Raw genomic sequence first — 12,613 nt, 5'->3', positions numbered from 1 at the left:
TCAGCTTAACAATAAATTCAGAACAGTTCTAATTATGAACATCCTAAGCCAAATTGTTGAGAATTGCATTAAAATGTTGAGTAGTTAAAACATTAAAGTTGGAGAAAATTAGGTAGGCAAGTCATTAAAAACTATTCTTTGTGGTTCTTTTCCACACTGGAAAGGTTTCTTTTATAGGAACAGTTAGTAGCTCCTGACACCAAGTGGCCACTTTATGTACTGTTCTTAATATTCTTGAATAATTGCCTGAGCAAGGGTGGGGGTGGGGTGGGGGGGAACAGTAAAATAAATGCATGTAATGTGATGCATTATTTCATTTGTTGCTATTTAACTATTTAATAACTGGAGAGTTTGGTTAGAGATACCAGTATGTGATTATCAAATTCTTCATATCTACCACTTTAAACATTTACTTCCAGTTCTGTTGCTGGTACTGGCACGCATGTCAGATTCTTGACAATGAACCAAGTGGTTTGTCTGATCCCTTCTGAGCAAGCTAACCAGCACTACAGCATGGCAATTGAGAAAAATTGGCCTCAGAATCAAATGAATTTGGGTCTGTCCACCTTCTCTGACTTCTACCAACTGCACTGTTGAGACCTCTTCTAGCCGCTTCTTAGCATTTATTTCACAGCAGCGTGTACAGGACATCATCGGTGCCATCTCAGTCACGAGCTGATGCTTCCATAGCTATGTGTCATCACTGCCTCCACAACCTCAGCTACTGCCTTGAAACCTTAGCGCCAATGGACACCCTATTCTTGAACTACAGATTCAATGAAAGTTATGCTTTATCATCCACAGAAGCTGAAAAGATGCCCTTCTCCTTTTTTGTGTGACACTCTGTCTCCTGAACACCAGTGTTCTGCCTTGCGTCCCAATGTCTAGCAGAACTTTAATGAAACGGGGTCTTGCAAGTCTGTAGCAGCCATACCTGAATTCTAATAGCAAATATCACTCAGTTGTAACCTCATGTCTCTCTTGTATTTTTTAAAAATGAGGCATATATGTTTGTTTATTAGTTTGTTTATTAAAGTAAGCTCTACGCTCAATGTGGGGCTTGAATTCGTGACTCTGAGCTCTACTGACTGAGCCAGCCAGGCACACCCTCTCTTTCTTTCTTAACGTGTACTCTAGATTTCAAAATTTAATCATATGCTGTTGTGGCAATTACACAAATATTCTATGGATACAAGAAGACATGACTCTGTTTTTTTCCTGAGGAACTTATCAAAATGTACAGTAAACCTCCTTACAATATTATTAAAAGCCTACTATTATAAATTACTCTTCCCAATTATTTCACCTTTTCTCTGACAGGTGTGAATCATGTTTGCAAACATCCTCTTTAGCTCTAGAAGTTCAGGAAGTACACAGATATAACTCAGGTGAATATGCTTGACAAGCTTTGAACTTGACAACCATTACTGAGAAAGAATAAACATTTTAACTTTAAAAAATATGTCCAGATAATGTATTATTGCATATAAATTTTTTTCACTTACAAGAGGAACTTTCAGGGTTATACATAATTTTAAATAAAATTTTACTTTTATATTAATCTTTCCTCTGAAGTAAACCAGAATTCATCATATATTTCAGGGGTTTTTTTACCAGAACTTTCCAAAACTTCACATAAATATATTATACCTGCTTTTCTAAACAAAAAGGGGGCAATTTCTGAGTGCTTTCTTGATTGATTAATGCCATAAAGACTACCAATATAAGTGAGGTTTTATAAGTTCTAGGAAACCTAGTCAATCAATGACAACAGTAGTTCAAATGCATTACAACGATGAGTCATGATATTGATGTCCTATATGAAACAGCACTGGGTTGAGTTATATTTTAATATTTAAAAAATATTTGTGAAAAGATGACTTTATTGGTTTCCAGGAAAAATAAATCAAATATGTTTTCTTTTTTCTTTTTTTCTCTTTTTTTTTCCTGGAAGAAGATGCTACGTACTAAAGGATTATAAAAAAGAAAAGTAAGTAAACAAAAGTTTGTTACAAAACCTGAGTCTTTTAAAGAAAAAAAAACCACATTCATGATAAGAGGGATAATAGTGAATTTCCAGTGAAGACTCCTGGCAGACACTGCCTTAACCAAATGATGAAGGTCAACATCAACACCATGTGGACATCACGTATCCCCTGGTAGCGCATGAGAAATGCACTTACTTCACCTCTGTGGCACTTTTCCTGAAACCAAGAGCTCTAGTGTAATCATGAGAAAAATAGAAGACAAACCCTCAACTGAGAAACTCTGTATAAATGCCTGGCCAGTGATCCTCAAACCGTCAAGGTTGTGAAAGATTCGAAAAGGTTAAGAAACTGTCAAAGAACAGAAGAGACTACGGAGACAGAATAACTACATGCAGTGTTGCACCCTGAAGTGGATCTCAGAACAAATAGAGGACATTAGTGGGAAAACTAGTGAAAATCAAATATTTGTTAAATTAATAGTAAAAAAACAAATAAACAACAAAAAAAGCATCTCCAAGCCACACAAGAAGGATTATATACTTGAAGCGAGTTTTTTGATTGTGACAGGTTATACTGGATGATTCAGTCTTTAGCAAACTCTCAAAAGTCGTTAGAGAATAATGGCAGTATGGTTCAAGTCAAAGAACTTTCTTTCTTTAAATAATTTTTTCAAGTTTTATTTATTTATTTTGAGAGAGAGAGAGTGAGTGAGAGCGAGAGCGAGAGAGAGCGAGAGAGAGAGAGAGAGAGAGAGAGAGAGAGAGCGCGTGCATGAGTAAGCATAAGCAGAGTAGGGGCAGAAAAGAGGGAGAAAGAGAGAATCCCAAATGCGCTCTGCACTGACAGTACAGAGCCCAATGTGAGGCTTGAACTCACACACCCTGAGATCATAACCTGAGCCAAAACCAGGAGTTAGGCGCTTAACTGACTGAGCCACCCAGGTGCTCCCCAAAGAACTTTCTTAAGATAGATATTTAGCTTTTCTCTACTGCACTCCTCTGGACATTGGAGTTTGGACATTGTCACATAATCAAGAATTCCTGGGAAGCAGTAAGAAATTTTAGTTGTGCAACTGTCTGAATAATAGAAAACTAATTTAAGACATCAGGGCAGGCAGATATAATTCGTTAGTGAAAAAATGAATTTAGGTTTATGACATGATGTGTTTCAGGGACCTATGGCAGCAGTTACATAGTTGTGGCCTGGAACTCGAGGGACAGACCCAACAGGTGATATAGATGACAGAGTTGGGAGCTGTTAGCCTGAACTATAGTGGGTCTCCCAGGGCTAGTGACAATGGAGAGAAGAGAAGACAGCAGAGAGAATCCCTTTCAATTTGCCTGTTTCTCGCATCAATGACATGAGTACAGAGTCATTAAACTCAAGCACCTGAGTTAGCTGACATCATTTACCCAGCCTAGATGTCTACAGCAATTTCAACTTCAAGGAAACTCTGTACAATATTGATACCTATGGTCATATAAGAAAGTGAGGCAATCATTAGATTACTTTCTCAGCAAGCTACAGATATTCCAGTTTAAATATTATTTCACTCTTGTGCTGCAGTGCTCATTTTGACATCTGATGGTGCAGGTGGAGTAAAAAGGCAAAAAACTATCCACAGGTTCATGCAGGCCTTGAAGTTCATGTGAGAGGGCCAAAATGAGGGAATTTTTTTCTGGTCTCTATATCTAGAAGAAACCCTAGTTTTTTTTGTTTTTTGTTTTTGTTTTTTTTGCTTGGTAATTGTCAAATTACAAACGGATATAATTCTATATAACATACACTCTTATGTTCCAATCCTAAAGAAGAAAGAAGATCCTTAAAGTCACAAGTGTTTGTCCACATAGATTCCCTAGGCATTTAGGAAACATTTTTTTTTTGTAAATCATTTTAGATTTTTATAGGGGCCTAGAGGCTAGAGGTCTAACAAAACTTAATGGTGCATTTTTAAAAGTCCAGATACTGGTTTTGGTGTTTGCACTACATTCCTTTCAATGACGTCATTTTGTTTACATCCACCAGCTTTCCTGTAAGAGCTCTTTGAGGCAGCTCTGCGCTGTCCAGCCTGGAGGCCAGAGGGATCCATCAATTGCTAGAAGCTGGACTTTTGCCAAAAATGTTTAGGTCGGAAATTGCTGTAATTTCCCACCAGGTAGAATTCTCTGAAGGTGAATTTGATATTAGGAGATGGAAGGATTACAGAGAAAGATGTGGAAGAGGAGGTAGCATACTTTAAAAAAAAAAAAAAAAAAAAAAAAAAGGATTTATCCTGAAGAGTAAGAACCAAAGGGAGAATCAGCAGCAGATTAGCACCCACCAGCTCCTTTGGGGTGAGCTCTCAAATCTAATAATGTTTTCTGAAAGGTTGAAAAGAGCATCTAGAATAATACTGCTTCAGACATTAGGTGAAGAGAGATCTAAGAAAATAAAATTTTTACGAGTGATCTAATGTGATGAAACAAACTTGGAAAATAATTCAGGCAGCAGTGTTCGGACTAAATGGAAGACTGAGTGGCCTTAAATGGCAAAGCTGGTCTCCGAAAGCTTACTGCTGTTGCTCACTTAGCCAGTCCCTATTCTACTCCTGCCTGTGGCTCAGAATCTACCAGGCTGGGGGTCTCACTTTCTCCCAGGCTCCATAGTAATGCTGCTTACTGTTCTCATTGCTAGTATTGTATGACCAGTATCTATTGCACGGTTAGTTCCCATGTTAGACTATGAGCTCTCTTTTCATTCTGGCAACTGCAATCCCTGGAGAATTTATAAATCCTCAGTCACTCTGGGAGGTTGTTAAATCTCTCTTTTATTTGTTTACATGTTTACTTCTCTTCTCACCTAACTCTAGGCCCTGGTAATGCCAAGATCACATCTCTCTGTTCAATGATGTATCCCTAGGGTCTAGAATAGTGTCTGAAATGCATATTTAAATTAAGAATGATTATAGGACAACTAACCCCATGTATTATAAGATCATATGGCACACAGGTGGCAAAAAAGATCTGAACTCAGTTCTGTCTGACTTTAAAAATCAGTTGTGCTTACCTTCTGTATCAATTAATGACTAAAATCTACTCACCATCTGAGGCCATCAACCAATCAATCAAATAATATCAATCAACCACACATAATACACAGGAAGAAAAGAGGTTGTAACTGGAACAGCACGTTAGTGTAACTTCCCTATCTCTTCTCTAACATATCTCAAGACCTAAAATGCCCAGAGCATTTAGGGTCGTCTCTTAATAGACCGAAATTTTTGAATGCTCAATTTGTACCAGGATTATTTTAACAATTTGAGGCATTTCCCCCTATAATGCTTACTTCAAAATCTGAGGAAAATACTATTATTATTATTATTATAGATGATGCAACTGTACACAGAGTTTAAGTGACTGCATTACTGCACATCCTGAGAGTGGTATAAGTAAGATTTGAACCCATGATGTCTTCTGATCCTGCTCTTAACCATGATCAAGCCTTTAATCTTTCTATGAACCTGGTATATTGGTGGGGTCAGGGGGAGTAGTTAGCAAAGTAGCCAGCTGTGTCTTTGCAAGGGCAAAGTTTTCTTTCCAGTGCCTAAAACAATCTTAGAAATAGAAGGTTCTCATTAAATATTTATAGAATTAACCGATGAGTTAATCTGATTACCTATTACCTTATAAGATTGTGAATCTAAAAGGATAGGATTCAGTGGAAAAGTAAGAAGTCTCGACCTTTGAATAATACTCTGGGACAGTGAGAATTAAAGAGAGGTATGTTAAAAGAGGGGTAACTCAGTGGGCATGGAGAGGATAAGGGAGGCTCTTAAAAAATAAATGGGCAAATAAGTGAGATCAGAGGACTAGTACAATATACACCTTTACTAATGGTGTCCCTGTCAATGAACTTTATTAAGTTCCTCTGAGACCATCCTGGTAGCAAACACATCACCAGTGAATGAAGCTTGCTTAATTCTCCAGCTCTTGACAGATGTAACAAGTGAGGCATGGGGACCATGGGTCTGTTCATGCATCCCTTCATGACAGCTTCCCATCCTTTCAAAATAGAGGGTGAACATATAACTTACTGTTCATACCAGCACATATGGTCACCCATTAATAAGCATCCTCTGAGTGGCTATGAGTCACCATGTTAGGTGTTTATATAATAGACCTGGCATGAGAAGATGCATACCTTCAATTTGGCTGTTAATGTGGAAAAAGAAAGGAAAGGATTGTTGAAGGAAATATCAGCACAAAAATCTCAATTGAACTTCATGACTGACTAAATATACTGTGAGAAAAAACAGAGTCAATGAGTTAGGACTGACTCAAAATAATGACAGCTAAGCATTGGAAAAAGTCAAGAGAGGAATCTGGTTGAGGGAAAGGCTGCGGTGAGAAAAGATGATGATTTCAGTTTTCAAACTATTGGATATTTGGAAATGGAATGACATCCAGGTAGAAATATCTAAATACTACTTAAAACATTCGAGTTCTCTCCATGGAGGTGATTGATGAAAACTTGAGCAAACTCATTCTTTAATTGTGGATTCCAGTGTTCCTTGCATTAGGCCAGAAACTGGGGATACAGAGGATGATTAAATTTACACTCTCCTGAGGAAAACCCCTATGAACCCAACTAGTGGTAGGAAGAGACTTAGAAAAAAAATTATGGCATAATGAAGAAATTAATATTTAAAGCTCAATGGAAAAAGAAGAAAAGAGGAAGCTTTAGAGAGGTAATGAATGAAATTATCATCAAGGATGGAAATAAGTAACTGTGTTAAGACAAATGTGCCAGAGTGGTGGTATATTCAGAGAAAAGATGATGGCAATAAGGAAATGGCCACCTCATGTAGGGCAAGCGGGACAGACTCCAATGATCCTACACAGAGAATAAGACAATAAAATTTTATCCACAGACCTTTTCTATTTGGTTCATTGTAGTATTCCCAGTAGTGGGAATGGTGCAAATAAAGGGGTTTAATCTTTTTAGGACCATAATTTTAAATGAGAAATGTAAAAGAAAGAGTTGACAAATTTTTAAAAAAATTATTTAAGGGCTTTGTTGGGCATTTTCCACATTACAGTGTTTTCTTCAACTGTGAAGATATGGGTTGCTGAAAGAACATAATATATTATAGGCCATTCTACTTCCACATAGTAATTTATATAATATAACAAGGGGAATGAAATAGACCTTGGGATCTTTCCTAGCTGTTATATATATCTATTTTGCATTAAGTCATGAAACATTCTTACATGCATGCTACTTAATACCAACCCCTATTACAGATTAGAAGGAAACCTATTATTCAGGGAGAAAATCTGTGAGTGGCTAACATCACCATCAATTATCTGAGCATAGAGGGGAAACAATCACTTCAACAGAGAGAGAAAAAGTTTGATATGTTTAATTGTAGCAAATCTCTTTCTTCTTCTTTCATAGACTTTGGGGGTTGGGAATAAGGAATGATTCTCAAATCATTGATTATGGTTTTGAGATGCTGGTCCTAAGATTTTTGTAAAAGGCTGTCACGTCATTTTCTCTCTTAGATATTGAGTTTGTAGAAGGCCGTGATAACTAGGAGAGTGCAATATTGGCACAGAAATAAGCACACTGACCGAATTAGAACAGAGAACTCAGAAACAGACCAACCTCTGTGGAAACCTGATATATGCAGAGGTAGAAATGTAGACTCTGAGAAAAGGAGGACCTAGTTAATAAAGAACACTGGAAAAAGTTATTTTCCATGAAAATAATTACTTTAGAAATATTTTAATATTTACACACAATGTGTGACTTAATTATTCCTCTAAAAAATAAAACAGATAAAACTAAAATTTCCTTTGACCACTATCCCCATGGCCAGTACTTACACTCCCTTTCCTTGGGCAATACTAATAGCTAACATTTGTTTAGTTTGAAATGGTAATTTGGCTGGGGCACCATAAGACAAAAGGTACCACATGTCAAAGAAGATGCTAAACCATAAGCAAAATTTGTATGAAGAAACAAGTTACCAGCCTCTAATCCCTTCACTCACATCAATGAAATAAGAGTATTAGGAGTTAGAAATTAGAATGGGGAGGTTTGTTTGGAGAATGATGCATGTTGAGTCCTAGGGAAGACAGCTGAAGAACACTGTCCCCTGAAGCCCAAGAAAAGGGATTTGAGAAGCTCAGCATGTGTCACATGCAGTGCAAAGACCAGAGTGGATGGGGATCTGAGTCACACCCGAAAAATCCAGTGATGACGGATAACTAGCTGCTTTGACAATGTATGGAAAAGGGGGGACTGCTGTGGGACTAGATGGGACTTAAAGAATTTTCCAGGGTAAGAAATATATATTTCTCAAAGACCTAACATGTAAGAGAGAGCACTTTTGAAGTCACTATCTTAGTCCTATCAGGGGAAATGCATCTCATAGATAGAAGCAAGTAGTTTCTTGGGGCTGAAAAAAGAGTAAGCAACTACCAAGGAGAGGGTGATTTTGTCCTCATCCGGGGAATTCCTTTAGGAGATTCCCAACAATGGTGTTCTCCAGAGAACACACATAAGTACCGACAAGAGAAAGATTCTGGTTTGAACGTCTACCACATCCAGCGTGCATTGATACTGGACTGCCATGACAGTCCTGTCCAAGTGGGAACCTCTCTGCTCCTCATACATCTTTGCTTTTAGCAAGAAAGGATTCAAATAGAAGGTTAAATGAGGAAAGTAATAAAAAAACTGACCAAGTTACTTCCTCAACCACAGGCTTCCTTTCTGTCATAGAAATGAACTGAGAGAGGAGAGAGGGGGGATATTTTGGCTTTAAAGCAATACTGAAGTTTTGACTGTCACATGGACTAACCGTGTTGAATATTAACCTGAGATTGTATTTTATGATTAGAGAACTGTTTGTGTTACCTAGAAGTTACCAGAAAGATCATGATTTACATCCAAGGACAAGGAAATCTAGACCCATCAAATAGATATAATGGTATAGTGAGAGAAACATCCCATGGTGATGCTATTAAATGTAGTGATTTGAATTCATTTAATCCTAAAAATAATCTTATAGGAGAGGTCCCATTATTTTCCTCCCTTAACAACAGATGAGTCAGACTTATAGAGAGGTTAAATAACTGACCCAAGTCAACCTAACAAGTAAATAACAGAGAATTGCTTCTTAACTCTTACAACAGGACATGAAAGGAGCTTCAGGATAGAGAGAGGGTAGAAAAGTTTGTGGAGAGTGTGATAAAGGTTTATTTCCTCTTTCAGGGGAAGGTGATGACTTGAGAGTGGAAAGATGGCAGCGTCACCTCAGTTCGGAAGAGTGGAATACTCCCATGCTTCGTTTCCTACAAAATCAAGTAAGGCACAAAGGAGATTACTGTTTCCTTGGGGTCAGAATTAGCCAAAACCACCATGGTTTTGTTGCATGGCCCTGTTTCTGGAACTTCTTATCCATTCCATCAAATTATTCACCTATTCCTACAGTATACTGTGCCTTTAGTTACTAAAGCTTTAGAATATATTTTCTTGGGTGTGTGGGGGGGGAGCAATTTCAGTCTTTTTGACTCTTTTCTTTAAGTTGGTGTGGCTGTTGTTGTACATTTTTACCTCCATATTAATTTTAGAATTAAGTTTTCATGATCCATTAAAAATCCTGGTGTATTCTACCTATCCAGGAACAGATTTTATTTCTATTAGTAATTCTTGATTGACCTTCAGTATAGTCTTATAGTTTTTCCCATAAAGGTCTTGCAAATTTCTTGATCAATTGATTACTAGATTGTTAAAGTTTCAGTTGATATTTTCTTCTAATACATCTTCTAGTACATTATGTTGGAGATGGAGGAACTACTGATTTTAATTTTGATATTATATCCCATATTTTATATAGTACTTTAGATCTTATTTAGTTATCTAAGTGACTATCTTATTAGTATTAATGGTTCATCACAATTCTGTCTATTTGTCTATAGAGAGAGGTATTCATTAGTGTAAAGAAGAGAACTGTGAAGATAGTTTTTTATTTATGGCAAAGATGTGGAAAGTACCTCCTTTTTTCAATTTGGTGAATTGTAAACACTGAATCAGTATTTTAATAATATTAATATTTTCCTATTTTATTTATTCAGATATATGTGGGAGATGTGAAATCGATATTTGCTAAGTTTCTGGCATTATCCACTTACTGGGCTGGATACATTGTATACATGAGCTCAAAATCCTCATACTAATCCCGTAAATTAGGTATCACTCTCCACATTTTATAACTGTAGAAAGTGAGTTTGAAATAATTTAATAAATAAGAAAATTGGTTTGGTATAGCTGAGCTGATGTTCCTTACTTTTACTGAAATAAAGGGGGAAAATGAAGTAAAAAAGATTTAGGTTAAAAATCAATGGAGCCTATAAACTGGGTTGTTCAAAAGAATCTCTCATGCAATTTGTTTAATATTTTAGTTTTCCTCATATATTTAAAATGAGTTGTTTAACCAAAAATAATGTATTTAGACACAGATACCATGCTTACTGAATAAAATAAACAGCACTATGGTTCAGTGGGGGAAAATAACATAATGGTAATGGGGCTGGACCAACATTCCCTAGAAAACTGACTTTTAGACTAATAATGGAATCAATTTGGTTCCAAGACTGATTCAGCCAGCACATTAGGCACACGTCCACTCTGGTTCTAGAGAAGAGCTGAAATCATGCACACTGCGACAGACTCCAATGCCTGCTCGAGAGCCATTTTCTCTTCCCTTACAGAGCCCTGGTGCAAGTGTCCTGATGAGGATACCTCCCAGCCTGCTTGCATACGTGAGATAAATGAAAATCACTGGGAGGGGCTGCCAGGAAGCTCCCGTGACCTTCCCTCTTTCTCCTGCTTCTAGTCTGGAGCTCTTCTGGGGTGGTTCGACCTCAAGCAGAAATCGTCGTCAGTCTCAGGATAATCAAAAATGGAAACACATGCTAAGATTGCCAGAGCAGAAAGATGGATGAAATATGGGGCCCTGGTGACTGAGGAGCTGCAATGACTGCCCTAGTCCTGACTCTGGACTTGACAAGAGAAAAATAAGCTTCTATAATGTGCATGCCACTGTCATTCTGGGATTCTGACGTAGCAGCTGAATGCATATCCTGGCACAAATATGTTATAAAAAAAGATACTTTGCAGACAATGTCATATATACATGTATATATACAGCCTGTATCTCACAAATACACATACGTGGATATACATATATCTTATGTGCACATTCACACGTATCCAATTTTATACAGCCCTTGAAATTGTTACCTTGGACAAACTTAACATAGTTACTCTATTATTAAATTGCGATGGGGTATTTGCTGTACAAATTTGACAAGAGCTAGCCCAAGCTGTTGGTCAATCCATCAGCACTGCTCACAGAAGAAGGAGGGGGAGGGGGAAAAGAAACAAACAAAAAATTTTTATTTTCCATGTGTGCACCCTTGAGGGGTGTTGGGGTGGGGAATCACTGAAATTTGTTCAGTGGAAAACTGAAAATTGTTGATTCTTCTATTTTTCTTTTGAATAAGTGAACTAGATATTTCATATTATAAGTTTGACAGAAACGTAAACTAGGGGGAAAAATCAGCTTTTAAATAAGGACTAATGTTGAATGGAATCTTTGGCTGGTAACACTTTATTTTGTACAAGTGGCATTAAAACTACCTTCCATCCTTCTTCCATCTGTCAGGCTGCATTTTACTTGGATTATATCAGTACAATTATATCTTTAATAAAAAGCTCCTTCAGAGAAAATTGCATCTAATTAGAAAAGAAGTGAAGGAAGCATGTCACACTTGGTGATATGTGGCCACTTCACTCAGAGTGTGAAAACCGTTTCTCCAGATGGCAGCTTCCTGCTTAGCTGAGCTTATGATCCCAAACAGCAGGGTTTCTTTTCTTTCTGAAGACAATTTACTTTCCTGTACATGTGTATAATTAACTTTTAATTATATGACTTGGCAAAAACCAAGTCAAACACCAAGAAATTATATACAAAAAATGAAAAAAGCATCAGTGATATCCTTTGAGGAGCATTTCAAAAGCAAAACATCATGTTGCTGACCTTCACCTGTTTTTAGGGTGATAAGTGATGATTAGCTACATTAAAAACATCGTTCCATTATCTGATATGTCATTTGCAACTATCTTTTCCCATTCTGTCAGTTGCCTATTAGGTTTCTTGATTGTTTCCTTTGCAGTGCAGAAGCTTTTTATCTTGATGAAGTCCCAAGAGTTCAGTTTTGCTTTCATTTCCCTTGCCTTTGAGGATGTGTCGAGTAGGAAATTGCTGCAGTGGAGGTCTAGGAGGTTTTTTCCTACTTTCTCCTCGAGGATTTGATGGTTTCCTGTCTCACATTCAGGTCCTTCAGCCATTTTGAGTTAATTCTTGTGTATGGTGTAAGAAAGTGGTCTAGTTTCATTCTTCTGCATGTTGCTGTCCAGTTTTCCCAGCACCACTACTAAAGAGGCAGTCTTTTTTCCATCACATATTCTTTCCTGCTTTGTCAAAAATTAATTGGCCGTACATTTGTGGGCTCAGTTCTGGGTTCTCTATTCTACTCCATTGGTCTATGTGTCTGTTTTTGTGCCAATACTATACT

At 37.2% G+C, this 12,613-nt stretch overlaps 1 long non-coding RNA gene across 1 annotated transcript; it reads left to right on the top strand.

Moving 5' to 3' along the window:
- Positions 1-1,972: 1,972 nt before the first annotated feature.
- LOC115279461 lies at positions 1,973-11,178 on the top strand. Its single transcript, XR_003903452.1, has 3 exons — positions 1,973-1,990; positions 9,246-9,337; positions 10,745-11,178. It is a non-coding gene; the product is annotated as an uncharacterized LOC115279461 (long non-coding RNA).
- Positions 11,179-12,613: the final 1,435 nt, after the last annotated feature.

Source organism: Suricata suricatta, chromosome 15 (genome assembly GCF_006229205.1).
Source record: "Suricata suricatta isolate VVHF042 chromosome 15, meerkat_22Aug2017_6uvM2_HiC, whole genome shotgun sequence".
NCBI lineage: Eukaryota > Metazoa > Chordata > Mammalia > Carnivora > Herpestidae > Suricata > Suricata suricatta.
Note: the sequence above shows the minus strand (reverse complement) of the source record. Positions and strands in the feature narration are given on the sequence as shown.